Raw genomic sequence first — 12,440 nt, 5'->3', positions numbered from 1 at the left:
ACTTACACCCTCTAGCTTCATTCTAGATCATTTCCAACCATCATACATGGCCACACAATAGTAATCATCTTAAAACAGAAAAATCATGAATAAATAGAAAAATGTCATCAATCTCACTAACATCATGAAATAACCCACAAAAACACCTCCTAGGCTACCACAAGCCATTAATTAAACATCATCAAGAACAAAAAAGGAGTTCCTTAGATACTCACCTTAAAATGCAAGAAAGGAAGCAACTAACCACCTTAGCCTTCTAAACAACTTCACAACCAACCTTAATATCACCAAACTAAGAGGTTTTATGGAGTAATTTGAAGATTAAACGGTTGAATTGAAAGATTGGGCAAGATTGGAGACTAGAAAATTGAGAGGTTTTCCTTTCTTTTCCCTTGAGGATATTCGGCCATGAAGCTTGAAAATGAAGAGTAATTTTAGTCAATTTTGATTTATTTGGTAAAGTCATGAATAGTGGTCAACAAATAAGAATTAATCTTGAAGTGACACTTGTCACTTTCATTAAATGCTAAGCTATCCTTTTGTTTCCTCAACACTCATCCAAATGATATCCTCTAATTATCTCTTAACACCTGCTAAAATAAACCCGGTATCCAACACTTAACCTAATTGGCCGAATTTTACCGAACTTTCCGCACTAGCGGGTCCTACATCCGATATACGCTCTTAATTTCTCAAAAACTAACTGATACTAGAAAAATCATTTTAAAACTATATTTACTCATCAAATTTATTTTTAAAATTTTTCGAATAAAGAAAATATGGAAAAACGTGCAATTAAAAGAAAATAAAACCTAGAAATTAAGAAAAGTACGGGTCCTCACACATAAGGTGGTTTTGGTAATATTAAGATAACATCCACCCTACTGGAGTGAATCAAAGAAGCGCAAAAGGAGGATTCGATGGTGCGAAAGTGGGGAGAGAAGGTGGAAAAATGGGAATCAACCAACTTCAACTTTAGTCCCGAGAGTATTCTAAAATACCGAAACCGAGTGGTGGTGCCTAAAGATGAAGCGGTAAGAACGGCGATCTTAGAGGAAACTCATCGGTCCAGATACACAATCCATCCGAGTAGTAGCAAGATATATCAAGACCTAAAAGGAACAAATTGGTGGGATAACATGAAGAAGGAGATCGCTCTGTACGTGCAAAAATGTCTCGTTTGCCAACAGGTTCAGGCGGAGCATCAAAAACCATCGGGCTTGTTACAACCCCTTGAGATACCCGAGTGGAAGTGGGAAAACATCACAATGGACTTCGTTTCAGGTTTGCCGCGAACGCAACGAGGACACGATGCCGTTTGGGTGATCGTTGATCAATTAACCAAATCGGCCCATTTCTTACCGGTAAACATGAAATACTCCATGGAGAAATTGACTCAGGTGTACGTGGACAAGATCGTAAGGCTACATGGTGTTCCTGTGAGCATCGTTTCAGACAGAGATCCCCGCTTCGTATCTAGGTTTTGGCAGTGTGACAGCCCCACCTTCCCCTAAGGCGAACCAAAGGGGTTAGCGAACTGCCTGCCCAGCTCTCGTCAGGACTAACGGTTCAGTTTAGAGCGATCTAATACGTTCCGGAACATACAAACGCGCGTAAACAAGTCAAAATCCCAAAATAAAAAAAAATGAAATCGGAGCCGGTCATGAATAGTAACCGACCCGTCAGAACCCAACCAAATATCAAGCAAACATTCACATCTTGAAATTTAGCATTTACAATCCAAAGTGGCATACAAAAGTATTCAAAAGTGGATACATGTATGGTTTGCCAAATCAAAAGAGAAACGGACCCAAAAGTACATTTAGGGTTTCAATCTAGTAGTTATACAAAATATATGTCCATCTAGCTCAATTCGGCAACCAACTATCAATTGCAGTCCAAAAGTATTTATTTTCCTGTAAGGAAAACAATGGCTCCGTTTGGATTAGCTGTTTTTTGGGTTGTTTTTCAAAAACACCACTGTAGCATTTCGAATCTGAAAAACAAGTCCGTTTGGATTGGTTGTTTTTGGGGTTGTTTTTCAAAAACTATATGAAAAACTTTTACTGTAGATTTTTTTGGATTATTTTTAGAGGTATTTTTGAAACATATTTTTGAGTATTTTTAGAATATTATAATTTTTATATTTTTATATAAATATACATTTATGCATTTATAATACATTTATATTTACAAATGTATAAATGTATATTATTATAAATTATAAATTATAAATGAATATTATATAAATGTATAAATTATAAATTATAATTTTTATATAAATATACATTTATGCATTTATAATACATTTATAAATAAATATATTTATATATTCATATAAAAATATATAAATGTATTATATTCTATATAATACATAATATAAATATATTTATAAATGTATAAGTGTATATTATTATAAATGTATAAATTATAAATGAATATTATAAATTATAAGTGTATATTATTATAAATGTATAAATTAATATATTATAAATATATATTAATATTATGTAGAAATGTATTTATATAATTAATATAAATGTATATATGCATTAATATTATGTATAAATGTAAAATTAATATTATGTATATTAATATAAATGTATAAATGTATTATATTATATATAACACATAATATAAATGTATATTTAAATGTATAAGTGTATGTTATTAAAAATGTATAAATTATAAATGAATATTATATAAATGTATAAATTAATATATTATAAATATGTTTTAATATTATGTTGAAATGTATTAATATAATTAATATAAATGTATACATGTATTAATATTATGTATAAATGTAAAATTAATATTATGTATATTAATATAAATATATAAATGTATTATAAATGTATTATATTATATATAATATATAATATAAATGTATATTATAAATATACATAAATATTTATATATTATGTATAAATGTACATTTATATAAATGTATAATATATTATATAATATATTATATATAATTTATATAACATATAATATTTATGTAAATATATTATAAATATATAAAAATATATTTTAAATAAAATAAAATATTTATGATATGTATATGTAAATATATAATATTAGAAATGTATAATATATATAATATACATTAATATTAATTTAATTTATATATAATATACATAATTGAAATATACATATTAATATATATTATAAAACAAAATTGCATAAATATATTTATAAATTTATATATAAATAAATGTATTTATATAAATATATAATATTTATTTCAATTGACATAATATATATAATATTATACATAATTGAAATAAATATATTTATATTAATATAATATATATATAATATACATAATTGAATATACATATTAAAATACATAATTGAAATATACATATTAAAATATATAATTAAAATATATTAAAATATAATTGATATATACATATAAAATACATAATTAAAATATACAAATTGAAATATACTTATTAAAATATACAAATTAAATATGCATAATTGAAATATATTTGGAGTTGTTTTTGATATATTGTTTGGATTGGTGTTTTTGAAGTTGTTTTTGAAATACACATTTACTGTAGCATTTGGAATGTGAAAAACAGTTTTTCAAAAACAGGCTCAAAAACACCAATCCAAACGTACCGAATAGGAATAGGGTGAGCTTACGCCCAGTGAGATAATACCACTCAAGCAACAAAGTTCACATAAGCATAAAGCTTTTCATTCCAATTCATCAAAAGTAAGCAAAGGCACACATCAAAAGTGGTGATAAAAGGATACGGGCGGCTCTCAAGAGCCCTTTTCCTCGTTTACATTCTTGATCGAACCTCATTGACTCTCCGTCAATGTTTCAAAGTATCCAACTGTAGACTCCACTTTACTTCCATTCCTTCCACCCAACATACCCCTACCGGGCCCGAACTCCAAACACTTACAATGTGGTATTACTCGAGTATACCGGAATCGAGAGTCTCTCATACTACAAGATTCCATATAACAGTCCCCAAGGTTTATTAATTGGCACGACCAAGCCCTCGCCGGCTCGATTCAATCAACTACCAATGGGGTTGAGCTCAATGGTAACAATCATGGTCGTTGGATACTCGTCCAAACGATACCAAGTCAAGTACTTTCATTTCATGTAACATTCCATGTAACATTCCAATAACATGATAAACAATGATATAAGGCATATAAGTGAGAGTGATCAAGTACACCCTCACTTAAATCAATATCGAAGGTGCAATAAACATTCAACACATCCAGTTCAAATATCAAAGCCATAGAGTAACACACAAGTGAGTAGTACACTCACCAAGCTTGAAAATGATATTTCATGTACCTCCGTCAAAGGAGCGTTGTGAACCACCGTCACGCCCTAAAACATGCAAACAAGTACAATGAGACTCGATAAAGAGTCATAAACCAATGCCAAATACTACCAAAATAGGGTTCCATAAGCATACATAAGCATTAGAGGAAACCAGAAAAATCCGGAAATGGAGTTAAGTGTTAACCCAAAAAAACAGTTTCTGGCATCATTTTACGGTTTTGGCACCAAAGGCACTACGATTATCGGATGAAGGTGAAAGATACACCTTTTCGAAGCTAAGAGATAGGGTTACAATGTTGAAGAAGGTAACTCTTTCCAGTTTCGAGTGTAACCAGGTCAAAAATGCAAGATACTACACCAGAACCGCAAAAACTGGTTCACAAACCGCATTCTGGTTCAAATATTATAAATCAGGCTACCTAAGTCCAAATCCAGTGATTCTAAAGCCATACGAAAGCTAAGATACAAGGCTACATTTCATCAGAAGACCTCAACAACCAATTCTGAAGCATTCCCAACCAAATTAACCAATTACAGACGTAACTATCAAATTCGGGTAAAACCAGGGCAGCAAGGGTAATTCCATCTTTTCTCAAGCTACACTACTCCGATTGACCTGAAATTTTACAGAAATCTCTAAAATATCATTCCCTACAACCTTAATGTTTTAACCCAAGGCCAATTCGGCCTCTAACTATGAGCTACAGTGCCAGGCAGAATGAAGAACAATGAAACCCTAACTTTCCAATTTTCTTTCCAAAACAGAAATTGCTTGCAATTAACCACTTTTTCCACCTTCTAGCTTCCTTAAATATCATTTCCAATCATCATACATGACCACATAATCATATTCATATGAAAACAGAAAAATCACCAATAATTATAAAACTTCACCAATTCAACCAAAAATCAAAATATAATCCATACAATTGCATCTTATACCACCACCAATCATGAATTAAATATCATTAGAGGGAGGAGAGGGGTCCTTCACTACTCACCTTAGTAATACAAGAGAGAGAGCAATTAATCACCTTAGCCTTCCAAACAACTCCACTAAACACCTCACAATCACTCACTTAAGGTTTTCTATGGAACAAAAACAATAATAGATGGTTGAGTTAGTGGATTTGAGCAAGAGGGAATCAAGAAGTTGAAGGGGTTTTCTTTCTTTCTTCCTTGAGGTTGGCCGGCCACAAGAGCTTGGAAATGAAGCAAATTTTGGTAAGTTTTTAGTTTATTTAGTCAAATGGTAAAACATGGAATAGTAGTCAAAAGGTCAACCCAATAGCCAAGTGACACTTGTCACTTTATTTAATGCATCTCTATCTTTTTGTTTCCTCTCACACCAATCCAAATAGCAACCTCTAATTATCTCTTAACACCCGGTAAATTAAATCCAGTATCCAAAACTTAACCTAACTGGCCGAATTTTTCCGAACTTTTCGCCCTAGTAGGTCCCACGTCCGGTATACGCTCTTAATTTCTTAAAAACTATGCGATACTAGAAAAATCACCTAAAATTTATATTTACTCATAAAAATTATCTAGAAACCTTTTGAATAAAAAAAATGCAGAAAACATGCCAGTCACCCGACTAAAACCTAGAAACTGAAAAAAAAATTACGGGTTCGCACAGGCAGAAATTCCAAGAGACTCTGGGGACCAAACTCAACTTAAGCACCACCTATCACCCTCAGACGGATGGATAATCGGAGCGAACAATTCAAACTCTCGAGGATATGTTAAGGACCTGCATTCTGGATTTTGGGGGTAACCGGGGTCAACATATGACCTTAGTAGAGTTTGCCTACAATAACAACTACCATTCGTCAATTCAAATGGCTCCATACGAAGCACTTTATGGGAGGAAATGTCGGTTACCGATTTACTGAGATGAAGTCGGCGAGAGGAAAGCCCTAGATCCAACGACTATTCCATGGATGGAGGAGGCACGAGAAAAAGTCAAGTTGATACGACAAAGGCTCCAAACAGCTCAAAGCCGGCAAAAGAGCTACGCGGACAATTGAAGAAAAGACTTGGAGTTCGAAGTCGGGGACCGTGTTTTCCTCAAGATCACACCGTTACGGAGCGTCACAGCGGGCAGAGGAAAGAAGTTGCAACCGAGGTTCGTCAGACCCTTCGAGGTTCTTCAGAGAGTGGGTAAAGTAGCGTATCGGCTAGAACTACCGCCCAGTCTATCCTGAATTCACGATGTCTTCCACGTCTCGATGCTTAAGAAGTACTATCCCGACCCGTCTCATATCTTACAGCCGGAGGAAATCGAAATAGATGAATTGCTCACCTACGAAGAGAAACCTGTACAGTTGCTTGACCGAAAAGTTAAGGAGCTGAGAAACAAACAGATTCCTTTGGTAAAGATATTGTGGAGAAACCATGGGGTAGAGGAGGCTATATGGGAGGTGGAAGAGGAAATGCAAAAGAAATACCCTGAACTGTTCGTGAATCAAGGTGAGAAATTTCGAGGGCAAAATTCTTTTAAGGGGGAGAGAGTGTGAGAATCCGTAATTTTCTTAATTTCAAGGTTTTATTTTCTTTTAATTGCACGCTTTTCCATATTTTCTTTATTCAAAAAATTTAAAAAATAATTTTTATGAGTAAATATGGTTTTTAAATCATTTTTTCTAGTATAAGTCAGTTTATAAGGTTTTAAGAGTGTATACCGGATGTGGGACCCACTAGTGCGGTAAGTTCGATAAAATTCGGCCAATTAGGTTAAGTTGTGTATACCGGGTTTAATTTATCAGGTATTAAGAGATAATTAGAAGTTACCTAGATGGATTATCATTGGAGAGACAAAAGGATAGCTTTGCATTAAAGAAGGGTGACAAGTGTCACCTTGTGAATTAATCTTGACTTTGACTACTATTCATTAACTTTACCAATTAACCAAAATTGACCCAAAATAATCTTCATTTCAAGCTTCTTGTGGCCGGCCATCTCAAGAGGAAAAGAAAAGAAAACTCTAACCTTGCTTGCTTTCAATCTTGCTCAACCTCGCAAATCAACCGATTAAATTTGGAATTCCTCCATAAAAACCCTTAGTTTAGTAGTAGCGAGGTTGGTTGTGAAGTGGTTTGGAAGAAAGTGGTTCTAAGTTGGCTCCTTTCTTGAGTTGGTAAGGTGAGTAGCTCAGGAACCTCTCTTTTGTTCTCAATAATGTTTAATTAGTGGTTTGTGGTAGTCATAGAGGTGATTTTGTGTAAGATTTTGTGCCTTTTGGTGGAGATTGGTGAATTTTTATATATATTCTTGATTTTTCTGCTTTTATATGTTTAATATTGTGTGGCCATGGATGATGGCTTGGGATAGTCTAGAATGAAGCTATAGTACGTAAATTGTAGCTAATTGCAGAAAATTTCCACTTTGTACGGAAAATTCCAGATTAGGGTTTCAATTAACCCTGTTCTTCCTGGTACTTTTTGGATAGGAAGAAGGCCGAATTAGCCTTAGGTTAAAACATAAAAGTTTTAGGAAATAATGTTTTATAGTTGCCTTTAAAATTTCAGCCCAATCTGAACTCGGTAGCCTGTGAAACGATGGAAATACCTAGACTGCCCTAGGTAGGAGTTTGGCGGTCAGGGTTGGCAGTTCACCCAAACTGACCGCGACCGTTCACCCTGATGCGTACTGAGTTTGATTTTGGCCAAAACATGAAAGTTGTAGTGCTGTGTCTTACTTTCTAACGGCCCTGGAAATGCCCCAATTGGACTTCGGTAGCCTGAGTTATGGTCGTTTAACCAGAATGCGGTTAGCTAACCTGTTTGTGCGATTCTGGTTTGGTACATTGAAATGTTGACCTAGCTACACTACAAACTGGACTGAGTGGTCTTCATCAAAGTTGTAGCCCTTTATCTTAGCTTCGAAATGGTGGAAATTGAAACTCAATCCGATAAGTGTAGCTTCAGTTGTGTTCGTTCCGCTAAGTAACGTCAAATCTACCTTTTGTTTTCCAACCTAAACTTCATTTCCACACATGTCCTAGCTTGATTTTGCACTTATACGTTCTATTGGTCTTACTCTAGTAGTATGTAGATTCGGTTTATGACTCGTACTCGAGTCTCATTGTATTTTATTATATGTTTTAGGACGTGCCGGTGATGCGGAGCGCTCGTTGGGCAGAAATTTGTGATTTCACTCTGTGTTTGCTTGGTAAGTGTACTACTCACGTGATTGTTGCTACATGGCTTGGTTATACTTGAAATTTATGACTTGAATGCTTATGTATATGGATGAAATTGTTTGAGACAAGGGTGTACTTTATCACTCTCGCGCTCTATGGCTGATGTGACTGTTTACTGCATTAATTGAATTCTACTTGAACATACTTGAACTGGGGTCGTTTGGACGAGTCTCCAACGACCATTACTATTTTCACTGAGCTCAACCCCATTGGTGGTCAATTGAATCGAGCCGGCAAGGGTTTGGTCGAGAAAATTGACAAGCCATGGGAATTGTTTATGTGGAATCCTTGGGTATGAGACTCTTGATTCCGGTATACTCGAGTATTACCATTTCTGAACTGATTGGAGTTCGGGCCCGGCAGGGGTATGTGAGGTGGAAGGAATCGGTGAAAGTGGAGTCTACGGTATCGGTTACTCCTTAAGCGTTGACGGAGGGTCAACGGGGCGAGATCAAGTACGACAAGCAGGGATAAGGGCTCTTGAGCTCCGACCGTATCCTTTTAAATATCTTTATTGAAACGTGATGCGAATTGACTCATTTATTGGATGTGTTTGGATTGAATAGCTTTGTGCTTATGTGAATTTTGTTACTTGGGTGATGGTACCTCATTGGGCGAAAGCTCACTCCATTAAATTTTGTTTTCCTTACAGGGAACCACTTTTGGGGACTATGATGTTTTGAAGCACGAGTTGAGCTAGTTTTAATATATTTTTGTAAAGCTCCTCGCTAGTTAGAAAACCCTAAATGTATTTTGATCTAATTATCTTCCTTTTGTTTTGTAAATTACAAACATATGTGTATAACACTGTTTAACCTTGTTCATGTATCCTATTTGGTTTGGAGATGTTTTCCCGAGTTATACGACATGGCACCCACCTATTCATTGACGATTTTGATTTTCGTGTTGCTATTTTGCAATTTTGAATAGATTGAGCGCGCTATTTCCTTCTGGAACGTTTTAGAACGTATTTAACTGCCTCGTTAGTCCTGGTGAGAGGTGGGCAGGCAGTCCGTTGACCCCTTTGGTACGCCTTAGGGGAAAGTGGGGCTGTCACATCCAAAGTTTAAGTGAACCAAAGAAAATCTGAATAACTACTAGTACAAAGTATAAGTATAGTTTTGGAAGTGAAAAGAGTACATTTAAACCAAAGGACATGAGTAAAATATTTGTAAAACTTTGAAATCTCCATTTGGGACAAAGAAACGAAGAAAACGTATTTCTATTAGTAGTAAATTTCATTTTTTCAAGGGTACAAGTTTTGGCCAGATTCTAACTTATATACCTCTAAGAAAGAAGACTTTAATACCTTAGATGATTCAAGTTAGTTTCATGCTCAACCCTTACTCAAGTCGCGAGTACATCTACCTAGCCCTCGAGTGCAAATTTGGGCAGCACGCCCTTTGTGTTTACCTATTTTCCAGCAATTTATGGCTTCATTATTTCTCTCAATTAGCCCCCAAAATCACATACAAATAATCTCATTACAATAGCCGTTGAATAGGCTAAAAGTCATTCCATTACAAAACCAAGCTAGAAAAGTGACCGGAAATAAGGTTTAAGGTAAAGAACAAAATGACAGGTTTGATGTCTCTTAGCGTATCGGTCACAACCGAAGCTACACTTATAGGATTGGGGTACAATTTATACCGTTACAAAGCTAAGACAAAGGGCTACAACTTTCATGAAGACAACTCATCCCAGCTCACAATTTATCTACGTCGAATTTACAGATTACAGAACCAGAATTTCACTGTCAGGCTGGATAACAGCACTGGGTTCACAATAACTCAGGCTACACAAGTCCGATTGAGGTGTTTTCAGATGCGTTGGAACCTAAAACATAAGACTACAACTTTTGTGTTTTGGTCAACTGTTGATTTGATACGGATCAAGGTGAAAAATGAAACCAGAATGATGAAATGTCAAAACTGTCCGCAAAACTCCACCTAGCAGTCAAGGGTATTTTGTCATTTCACATGCTACAGTACTTGGATTGAGCTGAAATTTTACAGGAAGCTATAAAAAATTATTTCCTACAACTTTCATGTTTTAGGATAAGGCCAATTCGGCCTTCATCATGGCCGAATAAAACTGGTCAGAACAGGGCAGTGTAAGAACTCAAATCTGGAATTTAATGAATTTAAGGTGTAAACTTCACATTTCTAGCTTGAACCACTACTTCAGCCTCCTATACAAGATTATAGACACCATATGCCATCTACACAATAAGATATACAATTGAGCAATTCAAAACCCTAACTCATGAATCCACCACCACAATTATCAAAACTACTAGAATAGCTATCATTAATCAAGAATCTAAGTTGCTACGCAACTTAAGCAAGATTAAGGGAAATAAATAGGATGAGCAGCCATACTACCTCACTAAGATGCTTGCAAGAGATATCCTTCACCTTTCCTTCCCAAACTTTAGCACCCCAAGCTTCCTAAGCTCCCAATTTAGATTTCTTTATTCTTCACTCAAATGAGCTAAACTCAAGATGAAAATGGAGTTTTCTTCCTCTTGTTTTCTCCCTCAATGTCACGGATGGAATGGCAGAAATAAGGAGCAATTGAAGTGAATTTTGGTGATAAATATGAAAGAAATTAGTTGGTCAACAACCTTGGGATGGCCGCTACTTGTCACCATGAGATTAACTTTCAAAATTTTTTTTCTTTTCCTTGGTTTTTCTAGTCAATATTTTCGGCCAACAAGAGCTGATTAAGGGGCTGATATTTTGCACTAATATCAATGATATTTTATGGTAAGAAAGTGGTGGTCAAGTGGTGTGTTCAATCGATAGTGAACGATACTCGTCGGTTCAAGCTAATTTTCCTTAAATCGCGTAAACTAAGGTTTTAACTTATAATTCACTAAATTATTATTATTACTACTAATCACACATGTAATATCATGTAAAACTCACTCTTAATCACTAAATTTAATACACACTCCGTACCAATTCTCATATTACGAAAAGACGTAAAACTTCTAGTTTATTGTAACGATGAAAGTAAAAAGGAAATCCTTATGTCTATGATTATTTGTAGCAAATGGGAAAGTGAATGTGTAGTAAAGCTACTGTAAAGTAATAAATTCCAAATTAAAGGGAATTTTTAAGAAAAATATAAGGGATTTTTCAAGTCCTCACAGTGTGAGACCCCGAATTTTTACTTGTCTTTATAATCCTTATGTGAACTCACTTACCTTTGATTCTTGGTTGGTTTAATGGTTGAATTTCAATCAAGGGAGTGAATTTTGATAAAAGATGACAAAATAAAAACTCATTGAATTTTTTAACATCAAAAACCATAGTAGATGCCAAGTACTATATAGTACTAGTTACTTGGTCGACACACATCCTATGGCAAATTTAAGCTAGCAAGAAATCAGATGATATGGGAAGACAAAGCGTCTGAACCTCTGCAAAATTTGCAAGCAGTGCATTGTTCAATTTCAGGTCAAGCTTCCTTTCGAAAGGAATTCTTTTGATCTCCGAGTTAGGAGCTCTTCAACTCAGTGGCATAATTCCTAGAGAAATATGGTTTTTTTCCCTTCAGGTATCAGCTGATATCCAAAATTACACGGTTGCTTGTAATGGAGATAGTTTAGTTTTTTTTTTTTTTTTGGCATCATTGTGGGTATCTGGCTCCATGGACTGGTAATACCGTACGGCCCAACTAATCCCACAACGGGTTAGGAACGGCCTGCCCCAAGCATCACCAGCCACGGTAGTAGTCGGGATTCGATCCCTGGACGTGGCTCTCCCCCAACTGGGACTACAACCACGAATGGAGATAGTTTAGTTGATGGATCGTTCTCAATCCATGACTGTTCAGCAGGCATTGGATGGGTGTTTCAAGATCCACTTCATAATACAGTCCATAAAGGCATAAACAAAGCAAGAA

Source organism: Coffea eugenioides, chromosome 1 (assembly GCF_003713205.1).
Source record: "Coffea eugenioides isolate CCC68of chromosome 1, Ceug_1.0, whole genome shotgun sequence".
Lineage (NCBI taxonomy): Eukaryota > Viridiplantae > Streptophyta > Magnoliopsida > Gentianales > Rubiaceae > Coffea > Coffea eugenioides.
This window is presented reverse-complemented; position numbering follows the sequence as displayed.